The 20721-nt window shown below is 44.0% G+C and overlaps 1 protein-coding gene across 8 annotated transcripts in view; it reads left to right on the top strand.

The window, feature by feature from the left end:
* VPS13D (vacuolar protein sorting 13 homolog D) overlaps positions 1-20721 on the top strand; it is a 253122-nt gene that overhangs the window by 164423 nt on the left and 67978 nt on the right. The window contains exon 67 of one of the 8 annotated variants that reach the window (XR_006888444.1): positions 14843-14860. The exons of 6 other annotated variants lie outside the window; for them this stretch is intronic. The gene's annotated coding sequence lies outside the window, so the exon portion shown is untranslated. Of the gene's footprint in view, positions 1-412; positions 809-14842; positions 14861-20721 lie in introns of those variants that run through there. One more of the 8 variants, XR_006888443.1, reaches the window with a different exon arrangement.

Genomic DNA, 20721 nt, shown 5'->3' with positions numbered 1-20721 from the left:
GGAACAGGATTGAAATAGCGTGCCTCACCGTGGAACACATGTTCATCTATTAACATTTACTGAACACTTCTGTGTGTCAGGCCTTGTGACAGACCCTTGCACACATTGTCTTATGTATGCTAATCTCGTCTTCAAATCAGGAAACCGAGACTTAGAGAAGTTACATCATTTTTTCAGGGTCATACAACTGGAAATAACAGCATGAATTTTTAAGCCAAGTCCAGTGAATTCTAAAGGCCTTGTTTTTTCTCCTGTATTGTGTTTTTCTTTTGTGTGTATAAGGCTTTCTTCCAGGCACTGTAGAGAATATAAAAAAAAAATTAACCACTGCTAACTTCCCATGTGAAACTTATCATTTGATATCACTTTGTTAGCTGGTAAGGTGACTGCCATCATCTCATCTCTGTAACAGAGCAGGCCCTCAGGGAGCAGTGGTGGCCATGGTCCTTCTTGTGCTAGATTGGTTATGACCATCCGCATCTCCTGGATAAGACTAAGAACCTACATGACTGCAAACGTGGTTTTACTCATGCGATATCATTTGATCGTCAAATAACCGGCTCGGGAGAGAGAATAGGGAGTATTAGCCCCATTATATGAATGAAGAAACTGAGGCCCTGAGAGGTAAGGTGACTTGCTCAAGGTCAACCAGGTAAGTGCAGAGCCAAGACCTGACCTTCTGCACTAGTGTCTTACTTCTCATTGTTAGTTACACTTTTGAGAGATTACTAACTGCTTGATTTGTTCTAGACATGCCTCTGTATATTACAAAATAAAAACGACGAGAAAAACAAAAAGCCCTGCCTACTTGCAGAATGAACTTGGATGACTTTTAGGAAAACCATGTGAAGATAAATACAGGCAAGTTAAGTGAGAAGGAGAAAGAGAGAGAGAAAGAGATTGAGACTGTTCAGATTGTCCAGTGGGAAACCTAGCAGGACTTTAAATAGTATTTTGTTCCATTTCTTTGGTCTCTATTTGGGGTACAGTGCATGGAGGAGCCTCTGCCCTTCCAAGAGAACCTTTCTCTGGCCCTTTGTGCCCAGAAGACCAGATCCAGGGCATAGCAGCGACCCAGAGGAAACTGACTTCCATGTCCCCGCCCCACAAGTCCTCAGCCAGCCTGCCGTTAGCCAGCCTCCTGTCGCATGCACTGTGCGGGCAGCGGGGTCCATCTGCCTTTTGTTTAAGAAACAGCATTTGTGTTTGTTTTGTAGGCAGTTTATTTATAAGGCTCAAACAAGACTAAAAGCACTGTTTATTCAAGGCAAAAGTTTTATCTTTGCACAAAAGAATGTACTGAGTGCCTGCCTGTGTGGATTCTGAAGGGGAAAAAGCAATTTATGACTTGTATCTGTTTTTGTCATTATGTATGACTGTTCCGTTTTATAGTCGAGCTGATTATCCCCATAATAGCTTTTCCATGTACCATGTAGGTGAATGCCTTCTTAGAAGCATTGGGGTTTTAGTGTATTTAAGTTGGCACAAAACTTCAGGTCAGATGAAATTCACTTCACACAGTGATCTATCCCTCAGAGAATGTAGAGTTTTCTATTTTCAAAAAGACTTTGATCCTAAATAAGTCACCCAAGGGATTTCTTTTCCAGCCAAGAGGAGGTGCCTTCAAGTTGTTGCATATAGAGAAATGACGCAAATTCTTGGCAACAGAGTTTTTGTTTTATTTTCCTCTGATAACCTTGAATACTAAAATGATTCCCTTAGTCTGAGCCCTTTTTGGGTACAGGCAAATTTTAGATGCTGGATGACCCATCCATGACCTGTCCTAACATGGTCAAATCTCAGATATCTATGGGAATTGGAAGTGTGTTGGGCGGGGGAGTGATGGCGTGAGAATCACATGAGTGACCACAATTCCAAGTCAGTCCCCACCTACCCTATTGGGCAGCCTTGCTCATGAGGGAGCTCGGAGCACGGGGTTTAGCTGTGCCCTCTTTCCACCTTAATCCAGCAGCTCAGTAGCTGAAAGTAGCAGGGCAATGACACCACCATTCAAGCTCTAGTTTTAAAACAGAAAGATTGGAAAAGTTTAAAACTTGTCCTCATTTCCTAATAGTAGTTCAGTTAAGAATCTGATCCTTAAGTTATCTTCTTAGACTGAGCATCTCATGTTTCAGAGGAATTCACTCTGTCTTCCAAAACTGCAGTCTGTGTGGTGGAAAAGGATGTTCAGTTGCTAAATTGAAAAGGCAGGAAATATCTGTGTCCCCCGAAGAGCAGTGGTTTTCTGCTCCAGTGTAAACAGAGGGTAGAAGAAGAGTGCGCTCAAGCTTGCTTAGGTCGACTGGAAAGAGTTCCCCTGGGCGTACGTGGTGGTGCATCCCTTTGCTGCATTTCAGTATTAATCGTATCAGTATTTGGCCTTTCTTGAAAAATTGTGACAAACTTAAGGTGAGACAAACTATAACCCATTTTAATAAACATATAGAGGACAAATCAAATTCTAATTCTGGGCAGTAAAAGGTCAAGACACTCACTTTGGGGGGAAGATCCTTTTTATTTTCCTTTACTTCTTTCTCCTTTATAATTACTATCTCTGTAAGTCTCTCTCCATTTTGAAGAAAAGCTAAATCAAAGTGCTTTCTTAAGAGAAAGAGGGGATTCCTTGGTCAATATCATCCTTAAAAATCAGAAAGGAAGTGGATAACATAGCCAGCATTTATTGAATGACTACCCTATGCCAGGTGTGACACTAGGAGCTTTACGTCGGCTGCCTCATTTAATTTTCACAGGTCCCCGTAAGGAAGGAAGCATTGTCTCCGTTTTACAGACGAGAAAAATAAGACCACAGCAGTCAGTTCCCTCGACTAAAGGTTAATAGTGAGTGAGTGTTGGAGCCACAAGTTTTAGAAGAAAGTGAATTTAGGAGTCTGCCTAGATGTTTTTCCTCCACACAATGCAGTTTCTCAGATATAAGGTCTGCCAAACCCAGACCATTGTAGAAGCTAAAACACAAGCAGTTGGAAACAATATCTGTTAAAAGTAAAACTCAAACACCTTTCCATTCACTCCCATCTTGAGCTCCTCTGCGTTGTTCCTTGGGGTTTTCCACCTGCAATTTCTAGACTTTCCGAGTTAATCTTTACTATCTGGGAATCCCAATCTTATGTCAAAGGATTGAAATGGGAGAAAAGGAGAGAGTTTTCTTTAACAAAACAGAAAATGCATGACTCAAAAGCATTTGAGCAAGCTGACTGTACTTTCTCACACCTGGTGTGCTCACCGAGATTTAGTCACATTTAAATAACGCAGGATTGTTGCACGGAGGCCTCTGCTGCTCCGCCCAGGAGCTGACCAGAGGTCGGCGCTCCAGTGTGTGCTCCAGTAGCCATCTTCTCGAAATGCACATGCTCGATTGTAATTTCCTTGAGCCATTTCCTGAACTTTACCACTTTAAGCATTTCTAAGCACCTAGGATGTCATTTTAAAATAAGAATATTTGGGTTTTCGGCATAGAGTACATGAAATTAGGGAGACTTGTGCTTTCCCACTGTCAATTAATGGCGGAAAATAAACACATTCTCTCCAGTTGTCCTTTTCTTTCCTTTCTCACCTCTTCTTAGTCTGTAGTACAGCTTTTCAAATTTCGTCGGGAGGTTTATGTCTCTGAGTTCTGCCAGCAGATTGGCTTTCTGATGCTTTGCCATGCCATTGTGTGAGTTAGGAAGCAAGATGGAGAACACTGAGGATATTGTGTTGTTCCTGAGAGTTTTGTGGTTAGCTTTATTGACCTGTTCTATGGTTTGCCTTTTGGAGGAAAGGAGAAGTAAGATTAACTTATTAGAGTTTAATCATTCCTATTGGAATAATAATAGTTCTTTATATTTGTCTTGATTTTTAGTTGTCGATGATGCGTTTGTAGGTCTCTGTTCCTTTCTATAAGCCTGAAACCAGGCAGGAGATGTATTATTACTACCGCCACCACCACCACCATGAAGGAACTGAGGTCCAGTGGAAGTAAATAACTTGCTCAAGACAGCCAGACTGAAAGTGGTAGAGCTTTGGACTTCTTTGGTCTCCTGACTTCTAGAACACTGCTGGACCCCTTGAATCTTACCTGATACTATAGAAACTGACATCTCCGTGGTAGACTGGGGTTTTCTGTCGTCAGTGTTGTACGTGAGCCTTGGTAGCATGTCCTTCCCTGCAGAGTGGGTTGCAGAGAACACCGGTGGAGAAAAATGCATCTTTCCCCTTTAGAGGCTTACAGAATCATTCATTAACTGTGATGCTGTTTATGTGAAAGATTTGGGAATCATGCATTTGGAGCTCACAAACAGGGTGTGTGACGAGGAGAATTCTTGGAACAGAGTTTTTTGTGGAGTGGAGAGTGGTAGGGAGAAAAACGTAAGCTTATGTCGGGACATTACATGAAGTAATCTCTGCCTTGTTGGAGGTGAGGGGAAATCCCCCATAAGAGAGACCGTGGAAGGAAAGAAAGGTACTTCCAGAAGGGACGAGAGTCTGTCTTTCCTCACAGCCAGATGATGACACGTCCAGGCCTAACTCCTCAGGGAGGCTCAGGGTCCTGCCGTGGCGACTCGGAGGCACAGCTGGTCAGTGGGTCACAGCAGAGCCACACCACACTGCATCAGACGGGCACGCGGGAAACATGGCTTCTCTTTTTCTTTCCTGTTAAATACCAGTGGGGAAGCCTTCCTGTGCCATTTCTAAGAATAGGAAATTTCCTACTTAGGCACATGAGGAGGGTGGAGATCAGCTCAAAAACTCAGGGCCAACTGGGGAGTCAAGGGGAGTAGAGAGAAGGTGGCAGGAAGCTGCCCACTGGATCACTTTCTGTCCCTGCTGCTGCCTGCTCCCTCCTCACCTTTGCGCCTTTGCTCATCAGTTAACTCTGTTTGCAGTGCCCCTCTCCCCATCTCTGGCCAAATGGTTCCAGGTGCCAACCTGGAACAGTCCAATCCAAATGTTCTAGAAGATTCTTCGCACTCTAAATTCCCAGGGCACTTTGTGCTTCCATTAAGGCAGTGACCACATTTTTCCTTGGAAAATAATAACCACTTGTGCACGTCTCAAACATCCATTCAGCAAACACTGGATCATTGTCAATTAGGTGCTAGGTGCTGTGGCAGGCACTTAGGAAAGTAAGACTTAAAAAACAATTTTTTTTGAGGGATATGGAATAGCTAAGGCAGACAAGAAGTAAGTAATCATAATACAGAGAGAGTAAGTATTGCAACTGGGATCTGTGCAAGATATTTGCAGTTCTATGAGATAAGTGCTGTGGGGCCCAAAGAAAGAACACTTTATTCTCTTCCTCAAGGATGAGATCGGCTTGAGACGAAATGTGTGATGCAATTGTCTGTCTGTTCATCTGCATCCCAGAGTAGACATAAAGCTCCTGGAAGGCAAAGATCTTATCTGTCATCATTTTTTGCCAATTTCCCCTGTGACTAGCCATAAATATTTGTTGTAAGAAAAATTGAAGTGATCCAGGTTACATCCATGTGGGTTCTCCTTTATCTAGTATAGCATTTTCAGATAGTATGCATTCAACAAATAGTTATTAAATAAGTGAAATACCTGCTGGATTTTTTTTTATTACCTAACTATTTTATGCTTTTTATGTGAAATGAACAGAAACTTTAAGAAAGTTTATGACTTTCTGCCCAAACACATCTGTAAGCTTACTGAGATCCAAAATCATGCTGTATATATAGAAATACAGATAGGAAAAGGCTGCTGACTTTCAGGATCCTATTTCATCTCCTCCCCTCGCCATCGCTCAGGTCTAAGATGTTGACCTGGATCAAATGAGACCTGGCCTGCGTGACTGGATCAGGCCTGGGCTCTGCTGCAAGTGGTGGCAGGCCTTGGAAAACCGTTCTAGGGGAAAGAGGGGAAAACCTAGTCCCTCTTAATCTAATGAATTAAAATAATATTTGTGCGAAATATCTGTTTGCTTTATTAGAGGAAGATGTTTAAGTAAACACTTCCTGCAAGCTATTGAATTCATGTAATAACACGTTGGTTTGGAATCAGTAACTTTCAGTGTTTTCACTGAAATGAAAATTAAGTACAGCATGCTTCCAAAAACAGCCCATTGTTTCAGTTTTGTTGCCTGTGTATTGTTTCAAAGTGGGATATTGTGGCCAGCAGGATTGTTTTCTCTTTATCGGCAACTTGGAAATTGGCAAGAATGATGCCAAAATTAGTTATAAAAGAAGAGCTACTAATAGCTCCTTGTGGGTTTATAGAAATTTAACCTTTATAACATACTTCTATTATTATTTGATCTTCACAAACTTATACATTAAAGAGTAGAAGTATTATTATTTCCACTTGACAGAAGAAGAAACTGAGTCCCAGCAAAGGTACTTGAATCCTCAGGGTTGACAGGGAACTTGTGGAAGAGGACAAGGACCCAGGCCCCTCTGTAGCCCAGGCCCCTTCTCATAGACCACATTGCTGCTCTGGAAGGCACCCTCTCCTTCCCCTAGGGAGTGAAAGCACTTTCATGTCTGAGATAATTTAACCTTGCAACATCCCTATGGGGCCAGCAGGGCAGGTGTGACAATCACTTCCCTTTCAACGATGGGAAATGTGGTCGCACGGGTTCATTGGTTTTGCCAGAATCATGCAGTCCGTGTTGGCACCGAGGGTTGGCGCCCAGGCCACACAACTCTAAGCCTGCTGCCTTCCTGCCAGACTGAGGCCTCTCAGAGGAGGCTCGGGGGCTTTCTGACATGAGAGCCCGCTGTGAGGAGGCCTTGCTTCCGAGAGAGGGCCTTGCCCTCCTGGCACCCATGCCGGGCCGTCTGAATGGTCGGTTCTAAAACCTCAATTGGACATGCAAATGTCCAGCCACACCGTCGCTGAGGAACAACGCAAAACGGGCAAAGGCAGACAGCTCCTTAGCCTCTTTCTGGGAATGCCACCTGCCTGTCTGGATTTTGTGTCCCATGGCATCTGCAGGTAGAGTTTGTAGGATTCCTACACTACAGTTGTTTAAAAATCAATTTGCAAGACAAGTTGAGGTGCTTCAATGAATAAGTTATATGGAGAGAGAAAAATTCTTAGGACTAAGCACAAGGAAGAATTTGCCGCTTGTTTGTCTTGAAAAGATAAAACACAGCAGTGAACAGTGTCTAACTTCAGTTTTATTTTTTAAAAAAATTGAGCTCTGTGAGAAGCCTTGTTTTAATAATATTTCGTTTGGTCACTTCACTCTCTAACCTCTCCCTTTGCCCTGAAGCCCATCTCGAGTTCTTCCTTAGGGAGATCGTGAACCTAAAACTCTTCTCACTCTTTCCAGCTGAGCACGGCAAAGCCAGCTCTCCCCAGGTTGGACCCTCAACACAAGCTCTTGCATTTTCCTGAGACCTCTTAGGACACAGACCTGGGGGAGAGCTTGAAGATCAGCTTTTCACCCCCTCGAAGTACAGATGGAGGAACCGAGACCCAGTGAGGTTCTCAAGCTAGTTAGTCCCCGGGCCAGCTCTGAAAGTCAGGCTTCCTGGCTACAGATCTGGTATCGTCTTTGAGATGAAGTCAGCAGCTTGTGGGTACCTGCTTTTTGTCCTTTTAGCAGTGAGGGAGAGAAAAGTAAGTGGGGCCAGAGCCCTGACATTGTGTACATTTTCTCAGCATTCTTTATGTTGATTTTATCTGTTTATATGTCTGTCTCCACACTAGACTGAGCTCCTTGAGGACAAGGCACTAGTCATATTCATCCTGGTATTTTTAACTCCCAGCACTGTGCATGGTATGTAGAAAGCCCTCGAGGGCTCGTCAGGCTGAGCCAGTCTGTTTTGTGTAAAGGTCAGCTCTCCTGAGTGGGGAGGAAGTCTCGCTCCTTTGAAGCACCTCACATCACAGTCCTGCAGGATCTCCTCCGACAGTAAACCACGCGAAATTGTGCCTCACCTGAAAGCAAAACAAGACCCTCCCCCCCAAGAAAACAAATAGGGAAGCGTCCATAATTAGATTCAGGGGGCAGCTGGAGAGACGAGAGAGAGGTAAAACTTTGATAGACACAAGTCTTTGGTTGATGCCGAAATTAATGTAACTTTGTTGGTTAAAATGAATTTTTAAAATTTCTCCAAATGTTTATATGTATGTTATTAATTATGATTGTTGTCACTGGGTTCCTTCCAAAGTTTGTGTGAGCTCAGAGAGAAAGAGAAAAGAAAAAAAGGGAATGTTCAGGACTGATTCAAACCTAGGGAAGAAATGGCTGCTTGCCACTCCTCTCGGTGAATCCTGTGAAATGGATGTGTTCACTTGCCAGCTGTCCGCAAGCCTGAAAGAACTTGATGAGAACACTCTGATCTGAACTTGTGCCTTTTCTGAGCTCTCCTTCAGAAAGGAACTAACTGTGCCACCTCTGGCTGCCATGAACAAAACGACTTCCACGCCGCCCCGGGCAGGTGGTGGGAGTTCTTCCCTTTGCTCTCACGTGTGTCTGAGGGGTGTGAAGGTAGGGGACGAGCGAGCCAGGGGAGTCTGGATGCCCCCTCTTCTGGCATGGCTGTGGGGTCGGCCTGGCCGAGGGATGTCACTGTCCTCACTAGAGTAGTTTCCTGCAACCTTTGCTGTTTGCCTTTTTACTTTAATCTGGAACACTTTAACAAAACAACGGACCAAATGGTGACTGAGTCCTGACCCTTCTCCAGGCCAGATGAAATCACCCTCTTTCTGTCTCAAAATCTTCATTTGGGTTCAAACCCTCAGTACACAGTGGAGCCCCTCCACATGCTAGTTAAAGCAAGATTGCAAAGAGTTAACACTTTTGCTTTTTCAGAAAGTTATCTGTGAAGAGTATTAGTTGTTTAATAAAGCGTGCCTGCCCTCCGGATGAACCCGCCAGTGACTCTGCAGCTGGGGTCATTCCAAGTTCACGCGGTGGACTTTTGACTGCCTTCTGTGTCTGTGAAAACAGTCGGCAGCTCCTGCGGGGATCATTCATTCAGGCCTGTAACACAAAACTATTGCCAATGGGCACCTGCTGGGGCAGCTTCCCAGGAGGGCTGGGAGGGAAGATACCAAACTCGTCAGGCATCTGCGGAGATAAGAGCGGCAGGGACCCGCTGGGAGCCCGCCAGTAGGGCCTGCTCTTAGACCCCACCACCGGGCCAACAGGCTGGTGTCGGACTGGATTAGGAGCCCCGGTCAGGAGAGGATGTGAGCTAATTAAAGGCCTTTTACAAAGAGAAGTGGAAAGAGAGTGTGTGGAGGAGGAGGAGGTGAAGGAGGAGGAAAGAGGCTTGGAGCACATTCCCCAAATTTCCAGCACATTCTTTATTCCTACCTTTTATCCCTCAAAACAGAAGATGACAAACTAAAGAGTCTGAACATTTGGTTATTTCTAATCTTAAATTTTCTTTCATTCCGCCTGATACTGTATTGGTTTTCCCTGCTATTTTTATGGAATTACATATCTCATCAAAGACATATTTTGCCACATTTTCCCAGGAGCCATCCTGTTCTTGAAATACTGTAGGTCACCCAGTCGAATTTTGCCTTTTTCCCCCACTTTGACTCATCTGGGCAGTGAGTACCTACTTGTGGTGTGTCCTGGGAAAGTCCCCTTGCCAGCTGTAGAGGGTACTGCCGGGAGGATAAAATAAATGAATACACAGTAAATGCTCTCAAATTATAGTTGTTAAGACAGTGGTGGTGTGGTGTGTTATGGTTTAAAATGTCAGGGCGTGCACTATCTTGAAAATGCTGTGAACTACCAGCATAATTCATCTTACAGTCACACCCACTTCAGAGAAAAAGTCACCTGAATATGTTTGACTTACCTGCTCTTTTGTTTATTTAGCCTCTGTAACTCCCCCACCCCCACCCCCACCAAGCAGTAAGCTAACTTATTTATAGGGCACTTTTAAGTGTTTGGTATTTTCTTAATCTGCCTGGTAATGATACATTTCTTGAAAGCAGTTTTGTTCACACAGAAACCCAAGCCTTTATTATATCACTTCTGATACATTTCTTGTAAACTTGACTGTGTGCAAAGAAACATTTAGATTAATCCTGTACTACATGGTAACAATCCTAGGAAATTCCAATCAAAAGCCAACAACCTGTTTCCTTCATTCCAAACTGTTGGTGTATCTGGCTTTGTCTGTGTTCCGATAAGGAGTAACCACAATGTTAATTTTGTATTTCCTTGCCTTTTGTCTCACATAATCTGTGTCAACGCTGACCGGCAGGCTTGTTCTCTGTCCTGCAGGTTGTGAAATGGTTGCAGTGGAGTAATTAGTTTGACCACGTGGGATATGCGAGTGTATTCTCACTATAAGTGTTTAAAATGTTAATTACGTTTATTTATCTCTATTCCTCAGTGTTGCTGTACAGAAAACATGGGGTGGACATTGACACGGATTGCACAGTTGAAGCGAGTTTTGAATTTCAGCTCGTCGCTGAATGGGTATCTTTAAAAATGCTACCAGCTGATATTTACTGACTGCTTCACCATGTGCCAAGTACTATTGTGAGTCTCACATGGACCGACTTGTTTAATCTCCCCAATGACCCTGCAAAGTGCTGCTCCCACTTCATGCGTGAGCACGCTGAGGCTCAGAGCAGTGAAGTAACTCTCCCAAGGATAGGAAGAGAGCCGGATGGGAACCTAGGTTCGCTGCTTCAGAGCCCATACTCTTCGCCCCGCCCGGTGCGCAAGTTGCACCCTGTCTAATGGGCTTCATTCCTGGGCCCTTCTGAGATGTCATCTCTGCAGAAGGTAACCATGTGAGGCCGCATTCTCACGGGAGTGCGGAGATTTGAGTGACAGTCCAGAGTCCTTTCCCGTAGTCCCTCTGCTGTGTAATTAGCTCTTTCGTAGATGCTACACCATCCGAGCCAAATCGTGTAGTTGAGGACCAGGAAATGCTCTAACCCTGTACGAGACGCTCAGTCAAAGGCATCTTAACTTTGTCTAGCTCCACACACAGAGCTGACTCATTGTAGACTTACCCATGTGCAAAAAGTATAATCTCATATTGGCAAATCAATTGTGTCTATACAGTAAGTCCACAAGTGTATATGAACAACTGAAAATGCCAGGCTCTGTGCTAGGCACAGGGGAAGCAAACATGAATACAACAAAGGGCTTCCCCCCTCAGGGTCACAGTCCAGCACGGGGGAAGGTCCCGTAAACAAATGTGTGTGAGAAAGCGTTCCAGATGCTAGGACAGAAGTCTGTGCAGGTGCACTGGGGCCATAAGGAGGGGGCAGACCTTTCTACCCCCGGGCAAGGAAGACTCATACAGAGGAAGGAACAGACACCTGTGCCCAATCTGGAAGTCCAGGGAGATGTTTGCCGTGTGAATGGGAAATGGTGGGGACAGGAGGACACACAAGGGGCAGCCCCAGCAGGAGGGGCCCAGGGGCATGGAGCAGCAGCACTTGGGGAGGTGGCTCAGGAGCACCAGCACACAGGTGGCAGCCACTGGACAAGAATGCATGCCCCTCCATCAGCTGGTCTGTTCAGGAAGACGCTTACTCGCCTTTGTCCCCCTCCCCTCCCCTTAGTAATTATAGGTGAATTTAAAGGGAAAGAGACCCAACTGAATTTTTCACTTTTTAAGCCTAGGATAGTTGTCATGATATGACCATAATCTGGACATACCAAATGTTAACTATTTTTTTCAAGTATTTTTATGGGTAGAACAGTTGTGCCTTTCACAGAGGGGGCCAGAACAAAGTCAACAGCCCCAGCCCTTCCAGACAAAAATAAACGGACTTGCTTTTTATGTAGTTAGACCTAAAACCAAATTGTGGCCTGTTCACAGCAGGTAGATTGCAAACCCAGCCAAACTTTCTTTCTGGCCCGAGTGACTTCGTCTGGTGCTAAGTCATGCACTGCCTCTGGCGTTTCCAATTACCCTAATATCTCCATTTAGACATCTCGGAAAATCGCCCTCCTGGAAGCGCAGAGCAGACAAACTCAGGTCCTTATTAACGGGACAGAGGCGCTGAGGCCTCACTCCAAGCACCCGGGCTGCGGGCAGGAAGCAGGGAGGCAGCGGGTTCGTCCTGCGACTGCTCTTCTGCTCCACAGAGGGGTGTTTGCCCTTGACCCCCAAACCATGTTTTGGGAAATTATCTGATCCCATTCATGAATCCATTAAACTATTTCACCGTTTTCTTTAGACAGAGCTAAACTAGATATGACCTAAATTTGAGCAGGAAGAGCACATTTTAAATAGGAATGTGTCTCCTGGTCTTTCTACCCCCGACCCTCCCATGCTGCATCCACTCCAATCAGAATTTTCTCTGGAAATCCCTCCTTTTTTGTTTCCACTTAGACAGGTAACAGTGTCAAAATTTTGATTTAGAGTTTTCGTTTCTCACGTGTGGATTCAGAGGAAACATTTATCTTGAGGTAGAGCGAGGACCATTTTTCTGCCTGTGTTTGGACTGCGGGAGTAGTGGCCTCCTTCTGCTGACTTCTTGCACCGTGGAGCCTTAGCGCTTTCCCTTCACTCAAAATCCCATTGCTGGGTGGCAGCTGCCCCGGCCCTTGGGGCAGGAGACACATTGGGCCCTTGATTCTCAAGACTGAGCTTAGGTTGGGCTGCTTGGCAAGTGAGAGAAAGAACATGTTCTTTGAGTAAAGCCTGATAAAATGTCCGTCAGAAGGGACTCTCCTGTCCCTGCTTCCTCAGCTCACCATAGTTTGTGCTCTGTGCTGGTTTCACTGCCCTCGGCACCTAGAACCTGAGCGTTGGAGGACCGCCACTTAGGTCCTGGACTCCCAGTGGACAGTCACTTTTATAGGATTTGGAGAAATTTGCATATAACAGAATGGTGTTTCTGTAAAATTTTCTTGGGTTTTCACCACATGGTTTATTGCTCTTTTCCATGGATCCTTTTCTGTCTGGTGGGGAAAACATGGTTCTGCATACAGCACTCACTGACCAGTGAAGGCTGGCATCTCACCCCCATCTCTGACAGATGAGTAATTATAGGACGCGAGGTGGTCCATCTTTTGGTGGAAGTTAACCAGTGTTGCGATGTCTGCACAATAGATCCAACTGCTGAGTGTATTCTCATTTGACTTTTCTCTCTACAAGTGTTTCCCAGCTTTAGCATGGCCCAACTAAACCCCTTCTGGAGGCCTGTGCTCTGAATCAGCACTGAAAGTTTGAAATGGAAGAAAGAACTATATTTGATCATTCTGTGTGTGCCAGGCACAGTGCTAGGCACTTTATGCCATTTTAACTATTTTTCTCCATTCTCCTTTCTTCCAGTTGCTCAAATACCTTGGCGTCATCCTTGCCTCCTTTCTGTCATACCGCGTCTCCAGTCCATCAGCACATCCTGTCAGCTTTGAGCATCCCCCTCCCGCCTGGCTCCCGTGCTCTCGTGCTCTCTGGCAGCCAGCCCTGGCCTGGGGGCTTGTGGCAGCCTTCTGCTTCCACCTTTGCTCGTCGTCCTCCCCTCGATGCTCAGTACAGCAACTAGAACCGCCCTGTCAATACGTAACTCAGGTCGTGTCTCTGCTCAGACCCCTCCAACAGCTTCCATTTCACTCCGAGTAAAAAGTTAGTGTCTGTGCAGTGATTTATAAGGCACATGTGGTCTGCCTCCCCCAGTACTTTTCCGACCTTATCTCTTGCCCATGACCACTCTCTACCTCACTCAGCTCCGTCACACTGACCTTCTCACTATTTCTCACCTGTCTGCCTTGGGGTCTCTCACCAGCAGTTCTCTCTTCCTGTTCCATAGCTGCATGGTTTCCACCTACGTCTTCTTTATCCAAATGGTGCTTTGTCAGCGAGGCTCTTCTGGCACCCCTCTCCCATCTAAAATTACAACCCCCTCCTCCAATACTCATCCTCCTTCCCTGCTTTATTTTTTACTTAACATTTATTACTGCTTCCATCTTATTTATTTATATTATTTATTGTCCACGTGACTAGAATATAAATCCCATGAGGACCAAAAGTTTTGTGTGTTTTGTTCACTGCTGCATCCCCAGCCCTTAGAACAGTGCCTAGCACTAGGTGATGCTAAGTAAGTTTTTGTTGATAGGAGGGAGGAAAGGAAAGGAGTTAGGAACAGACAGACTGCAGGAGTTAGGCGTTATCTCAGTTTACAGATAGGACACTGAGGCTCCAGAAGTTGCCCAAGGTCGCACAGCTAATAAATGAAGCCAGAATTTGAACTCAAATGTGTGACCCCAGCGCTTCTCTGATTCCCACTTGACGATGCTGTTTTCCTGTTGCTGCCTCAACCACACCTGTGGTTATTGCAAATATAGACTGAGTTTGTATGCACATCTATAGTAACATGAACACAGTAACATGCCTTGAAGAGAATGCTTGGCCAGAATCTCTTAGTCTCCCCGGTATCATCTGGCACTGAATACGCAGAACAGATAAATAAGTATCAGCAATGTCCTAAACCGGATGCCCCTCAACGTAAGAAAAGGAATTAGCACACGCAGCTAAAGAGAGGAAAAAGAGCCCATTTTTGAAAATAAAGACGTGGAAGTCAAACCAGTGAACAGTCTTTTGGTCATTTATTCTAAAATCTACTCTGGGTTCATTCTGGGCTCACGAGGGAGACCAGTGCCTGTCATTCCAGAGTTGGCACTGCCATGTGTACATCCACACCCTGTGCCAGGCGCTGTCGCTCGCACTGGGCAGACAAAGGTGAGCAGGACAGTCAGGGTCCTGAGCACAGCTTCAACAGGTTTCACTCCCCTTGGAGCCTAAAGGGCTGCTGTCAGTGAATCTCTAGAGTGGTTGTTTTTAAAGGAACAATCTCCCAATTTTATTTTCTCATCTCATTCTTTGAAGTTCTGAAGTTGATTTTAAGACCATTTTGCATTCTTCTTTTGCTATCTTAGGAAGTTGTGGCACTTATCTGCAGGTTAAGAGACCTCTAAGGGCTGGCCCAGTGGCATAGCAGTTAAGTTTGCACGTTCCACTTTGGCGGCCTGGCGTTCACCGTTTCGGATCTCGGGTGTGGACATGGCACTGCTTGGCAAGCCATGCTGTGGTAGGTGTCTCACATATAAAGTAGAGGAAGATGGGCATGGATGTTCACTCCGGGCCAGTCTTCCTCAGCAAAAAGGAAGATTGGCAGCAGATGTTAGCTCAGGGCTAATCTTCCCCCCCAAAAAAAGAGAGACCTCTAAGGCAATGAATTCCTGTTTCCATGTCCCTCTGACCGTTTCGTAGGCTTAACAGCAGTCATTAAAGATCCTCTGAGAGACCCCCTTATTGCCCATCAGCAAAGCCACAGGCACCCTATGAAAAGAAACGAGAGCTCTTCATTCCATTTCGGGAAATTCTTTCCGTCTTGTCTCCCACCTTTGCCTTGGACTCTGGATAGTTTGTATTTTCTTCCCTAGATGCTGCCCCTTGGATACGCCCTTCAGCTCTATACCTGCACCCGATACCTGGGCTCCCGCTGATCTGGGAGAGGTGCTAAAAAATCAGTCATCAACTGTCACTAAATATGTTTCCATTTATGTCCAGATTGATGTGTATTGAGGAACACCGTTTTATGTTTTGATCTCTGTCTTGTATTATTTACTATAAAATAGACAGTGGTGGCAAGAAGTCTAGAACATCCTTTTAAAAGATGTGGCCACAGAGAGAAGAAAATGGAAGAGCAATAGCTTGAATGGGAGGGAAAGTTGAAGGAAGGCATTTTGAAGATTGAACAGATTCAATTTTATTTGTCAGTCTGAAAGGAAGAGGCCAGAAAGATTGAAGATACGAGAGAGAAGGTGATGGAGCAATATCCAAGACAGGGTCTTATAAGAGCACAGAAGAAGGCTCTAGAATTTAGGAAATAACCATTTATTCAATTAAAGGTAGAGAAGAGGAAAGAATTTTTTTTCCCCTTATTGAAGTAGAATCTATCATTTCAATGAAGTTGGGATGGGGTTAGATGCTAAAGAGTTGAAAAGAAATGCAAAGCAAATCTTTCTTCTGCTCTAATAGTGTTCCAGGCACTGTCCTAGGCGGGTACCGGGCAAAGATGGACAGCCCTTCAGTGGCTGCCTGTCATCGGAGCACGGACTCCGAGCTTTCCAGCATTGCACGTAGTTGCCTGTCTAGCCTTGTGAAGAAAACTGAAATTCAAGGTTGGCTACCTTCTGAATTTAATTTTAATTTCATAAACTGTGTCCTTAAACTTAGAGTCAGACCTCTAAACCAGCACTATCCAATTGAAGTATAATGTGAGCCATATTTGTAATTTAAAATGTTCTAGTTGTTACATTAAAAATGTAAAAAGAAACAGATGAAATTATTTTTAAGATTTTTATTTAACCCATTATATCCAAGATATTATCATGTCAATTTGCAATCAATGTGTAAAAACAGTTGATTGTTTTACATTCTTTTTTTCACCTTGAGTTTTAGAGCCCCAGTATGTATTTTATACTTAGAGCATATCTTAGTTTGTGCTGATCACATTTTAAGTGCTGCCTTGCCTCCTGTGGTGTGTGCTCGCAGCGTTGGACTGTCCGCTCTAATCAAAGAGATGTAACTGAAGTCGCATGGTCTCAGCTTGTGTTTGAAGAGAAGAGTGTCAAGTCTCTGTGGCTAACTCGGTTATTTGAACGTGCAGGCTGTCACGTCTCTCCACTACTCTTTAGTCAGCTTCTTGTCCTTTTGCCGGGTGACTCATTTCTAAGATTTCCCTGCTTTTATGGAGGAAGGAAGGGATTAAATAGAGGAGGGGCCTTTATACAGGTTGCTTTTGTCTCCATCATTGCAATGAGAAGCTTTCTACAAGATTCTAAGTAATAGCTGTCCAAGTTGTCTTTATTTTCTTCTTTAAGTTATTTGTTGCCTTCCTTTTTTCCTCTTTTCCTGCCTGCTTGGCAAAATTTAGGACACATTCTGTTTATGATGTGTTTTAATAAGGTGTATTTCAAATACTGGCATAATTTTTCTGAAGTAGATTTTTATTTTTAAAAATGAATTCTGGGGGGCCAGCCCCGTGGCTGAGTGGCTGAGTTCGCACGCTCCGCTCAGGCGGCCCAGGGTTCGGATCCTGGGCAGGAACATGGCACTGCTCATCAGGCCACATTGAGGCAGCATCCCACATACCGCAACTAGACGGACCCACAACTAAAATATACAACTATGTACTTGGGGGGATTTGGGGAGAAAAAGCAGAAAAAAAAAAAAAAGATTGGCAACAGTTGTTAGCTCAGGTGCCAATCTTTAAAAAAATAAAATAAAATAAATGAATTCTGCCTTTGGTGGCATGCTTAGAAAACAAGTTCCATAAACATTTTTTAAATTATGGAAGAGTAAATCAATAGAGTATTGTGTAGTATATGTGCAGTTTAAAGAACAATCAAATAAATGCCAGGACCTACCATTTAGCTTAAAAGATAGAATATGCTAGAATATCATACTAATATAATAGCATATACTAGAATGTCCTGGTGCTTTTGAAACTTCCCTGATCACTTCCCTTCCTTCACTTCATACCCTGAAGTAATGTCTGACCTGAATTTTGTATTACTCACACTTTCTATTCTATATATGATTTTACCATAATTCTATGTGTCACCAAACAACGTATTTATAATTTTGCCTGTTTTGAACTTATATACAAAATCATATTGAATATATCCTCTTGTGACCTTTTTTTAAACTCGGTATTACATTTTTGAGATCCATCCATGTTGATATGTGTGTCTGTAGCTCATTCGTTTTCCTGCTATGTAGTATTCCATTGTGTGACTGTATCGCAGTTTCCTTATTTTACTGTCGCGCATTTGGGCTGTTGCAGTGTGTTGCTGTCGTGAATGATGTTGCTCCCAGCACTCTTGTTCATGCTCCCCAGAGCACATGCACAAGAGTCACTCCCTTCTGTTCTGAGGGGCAGGCTCACCGGGTTTTGTTGCTGTTGTTTTTTTTCCTCAGACAATGCAAGGTTCCTCCAAGACTTTACCTGCATTTCCCCCTCCTATCTTTTTTGTTATTGCTGTCATGTATTTTAGTTCTACATATATTATGTTTAATCCTCTCAAAACATTAATTTTTTGTGTTAAATGGTCAATATTCATTTAGATCTATACACGTATTTGTCCTGTCTGGTACCATTTATCCTTTTCTTTGCATATCCACGCTTCCATCTGGGGTCGTTTTCCTTCTGCCAAAAAACTTCCTTTTCTGGTTCTTCTGGCAATGAATTTTCTCAGTTGTTTTTTTTTCTTCCTGAAAACATCTTTACTTTTTCACTTATATTTTTGAAAGCTATTTTTACTGAATTTATTCTGGATTGGTGAATTTCTTTCAGCCCTTTAATGATACCATTCTGTCATTGTTCTATCATTTCTATTAAAAGAGCTGTCGATATGATTGTTACCTCTCTGTAGGTGATGTGTCTTTTTTCCTTCAACTACTGTTAAGATTTACTCTTTGTCTTTAGTTTTTTTGGGGGGTTTTTTGCTGAGGAATATTCTGTCTGAGCTAACACCCGTTGCCAGTCTTCCTCTATTTTATATGTGAGCCACCACAGCATGGCCACCAACGAGTGGTGCAGGTCCACGTCTGGGGAGCAAACCTGGGCTGCCTAAGCAGAGCACGCCAAACTTAGCCACAAGGCCGTGGAGCCAGCGCCAATATCTTTAGTTTTTAATAATAACGTACCTGGGTATGGTTCTCCTGCTTGGGATTTGCAGAACATCTTAAATTTGTGACTTGATGTCTTTCGACAGTTTTGGAAAATTCATGGCTAGTGTCACTTCACGTATTACTTCTGCCCTGTTCTCTCTCTCTCTTTTCCTTCAGTGACTCCAGTTACATGGAAATTGGACTTTTTTACCCTGTCCCACATGTCTCTGCTGCTCTTTTCCACATTTTCACCATCTTGTTTTGTCTTCATGCTTTGATCTGAATATTTTCTCCTGACTTACTTTCTAGTTCACTAATCCTCTTTGGTGCTCTGTCTGTTCTTCTGTTTCAGCCATGTATTGAAATCTTAATTTCAGTTCTCTGGTAAAATTCTCCATCTTTTCATAATTTTTTTTGAAGATTATTATTATCATACTGTTTTAAACTCTGAGTCTAATAAAGTGTCTGGATTACTGGTAAGTGATCTTCTCTGGGGTTTTTTCTTAGTTTTCAGTCATTTTGTTTGACTTATGTATCTGGTAATTTTTATTGAATGCTAGACATTGTGTAAGAGAAATTTTAGAGGGTCTGGCTGATATAATTTTTCTCCAGAGAGGATTCGTATTTCTTCTTTCCTTCAGGCTTCAAGTACCCAGTGCTTTGGTTTCCCTGCGTGCGTCCCTCCCCTGCAAAACTCATTTTCTGAGCTTTTTATTTGCAGTAAGGGATATGTAACAGCAAGCGTGTCCCAGAGGGACTTGTGTTTCAGGAAGGATCAAAGCCTGGTGCTTTATGGGAAGAATCTTGAGGAAGGATTCTTTTTTCGGGGATGGACAGTGGAAGGGGCTGTGTGGGCGAGGTAGAGAATATATCAGCCTCAACTCCTGAAATCCTAACAGAGGCTCTTAAGGGAACTTAGTGCTACAGAATCAGTTCTGTTTGGACAGGAAAATGGGTGAGTCTTTGATAAACGAGGTTTAATTAGCTCTCTTCTAAGTAGAAAGTACATTGAACCAGGGCCCCTATTTTCCTATCTTTCTAGTAACTGAAGGTTTTCTCTTAGAAGTAATGCAAGGCGTCAGAATAGGCCCATTAAGTCACCTTTACAAAGGGCAGCAATTGAGTAAATGCTTCTGTTTTCTTCCTCATTCTAGGACTTGTTTTTTAGGCCTGAAATCTGTTAACCTAGGAATGACTAGTTTAGCAGGCTTTAAAAACACCAGATCTGCAGGAAGTAGATGGGTATGAATTCTAGATGTCCTCTCCCAGGTAACCCTTTGTGGGGTTGAAAGATAGCAGAGGTAAGAATGCCTCCTGAGAAGCCCCTGAGGAATCCGAGGAACATCCCCGGGGAGACCAGAGGTCTCTGAGGAGTTTTGGGAACTATAGCTAAGCTGCGATTTTATTTTTACTTCAGCCCATCTGAAGGGTGGAAACATCTGAGTCCATTTTAAGAAGAGCCTTCTTTTAGCCTGTCATTTGAGCCAGGGATCAAGCCAGGTCTCAGGAGAAATGAGACAGGACTTAAGTGCCTTGGGCCTGAGCTGCCTCCCGTTCCCATCCTACCCCCACAAGACAGGTTCAGCTTCCCTTGTTCTCCCTGCTGCTAACGACACTTCCCCGTCTGTGGTCTTGCCTAGCATTCGAATACTTGCTGGCGAATAACTTCCCTGAATGTTACTAGAAGTGAAGTGCTCGCCTCCAGCTTCGCCAAATGCAGGCTCTCTCCCACCTGCCCCTGTAAGAAGTTAGTTGTAAGAAACACTACCTTAGTTTCCACTGTGAATGCTGTGTCACTCTGAGATGGGTGGGAGTGTTGGTAGAGCAGAGTGGCAGAGAGGGAGGGAAGAGGAAGGAAGACTGGACTGGACAAACTTTCGCCGTCTTTTCTTACCCAGCAGCACAGCTGCTTTGTGCTTATTCTCTCCCCATAATCCTCTTTTGCTTTCACTCCCATAAAACAGTCCTTGTGAGAACAATAGCTTCTTCTGGAGTTAGCTTGCTGGACCAGACCAGCTCCTGTTAAGCAAATCTTTTAGCTTTGGCGCTCCACCTTCCTCAGCAAATCCTTCTGTCAAAAGCTGGGGTGGAAGAGCAAACCTTTCTCCACAGACAAGAGCTCCTGAGGGCTCTGGTC

The sequence above is a fragment of the Equus quagga genome, chromosome 5 (assembly GCF_021613505.1).
Source record: "Equus quagga isolate Etosha38 chromosome 5, UCLA_HA_Equagga_1.0, whole genome shotgun sequence".
NCBI classification, from domain to species: Eukaryota; Metazoa; Chordata; class Mammalia; order Perissodactyla; family Equidae; genus Equus; species Equus quagga.
The sequence above is the reverse complement of the archived record's forward strand: the minus strand, read 5'-3'. Positions and strand labels throughout refer to the sequence as shown.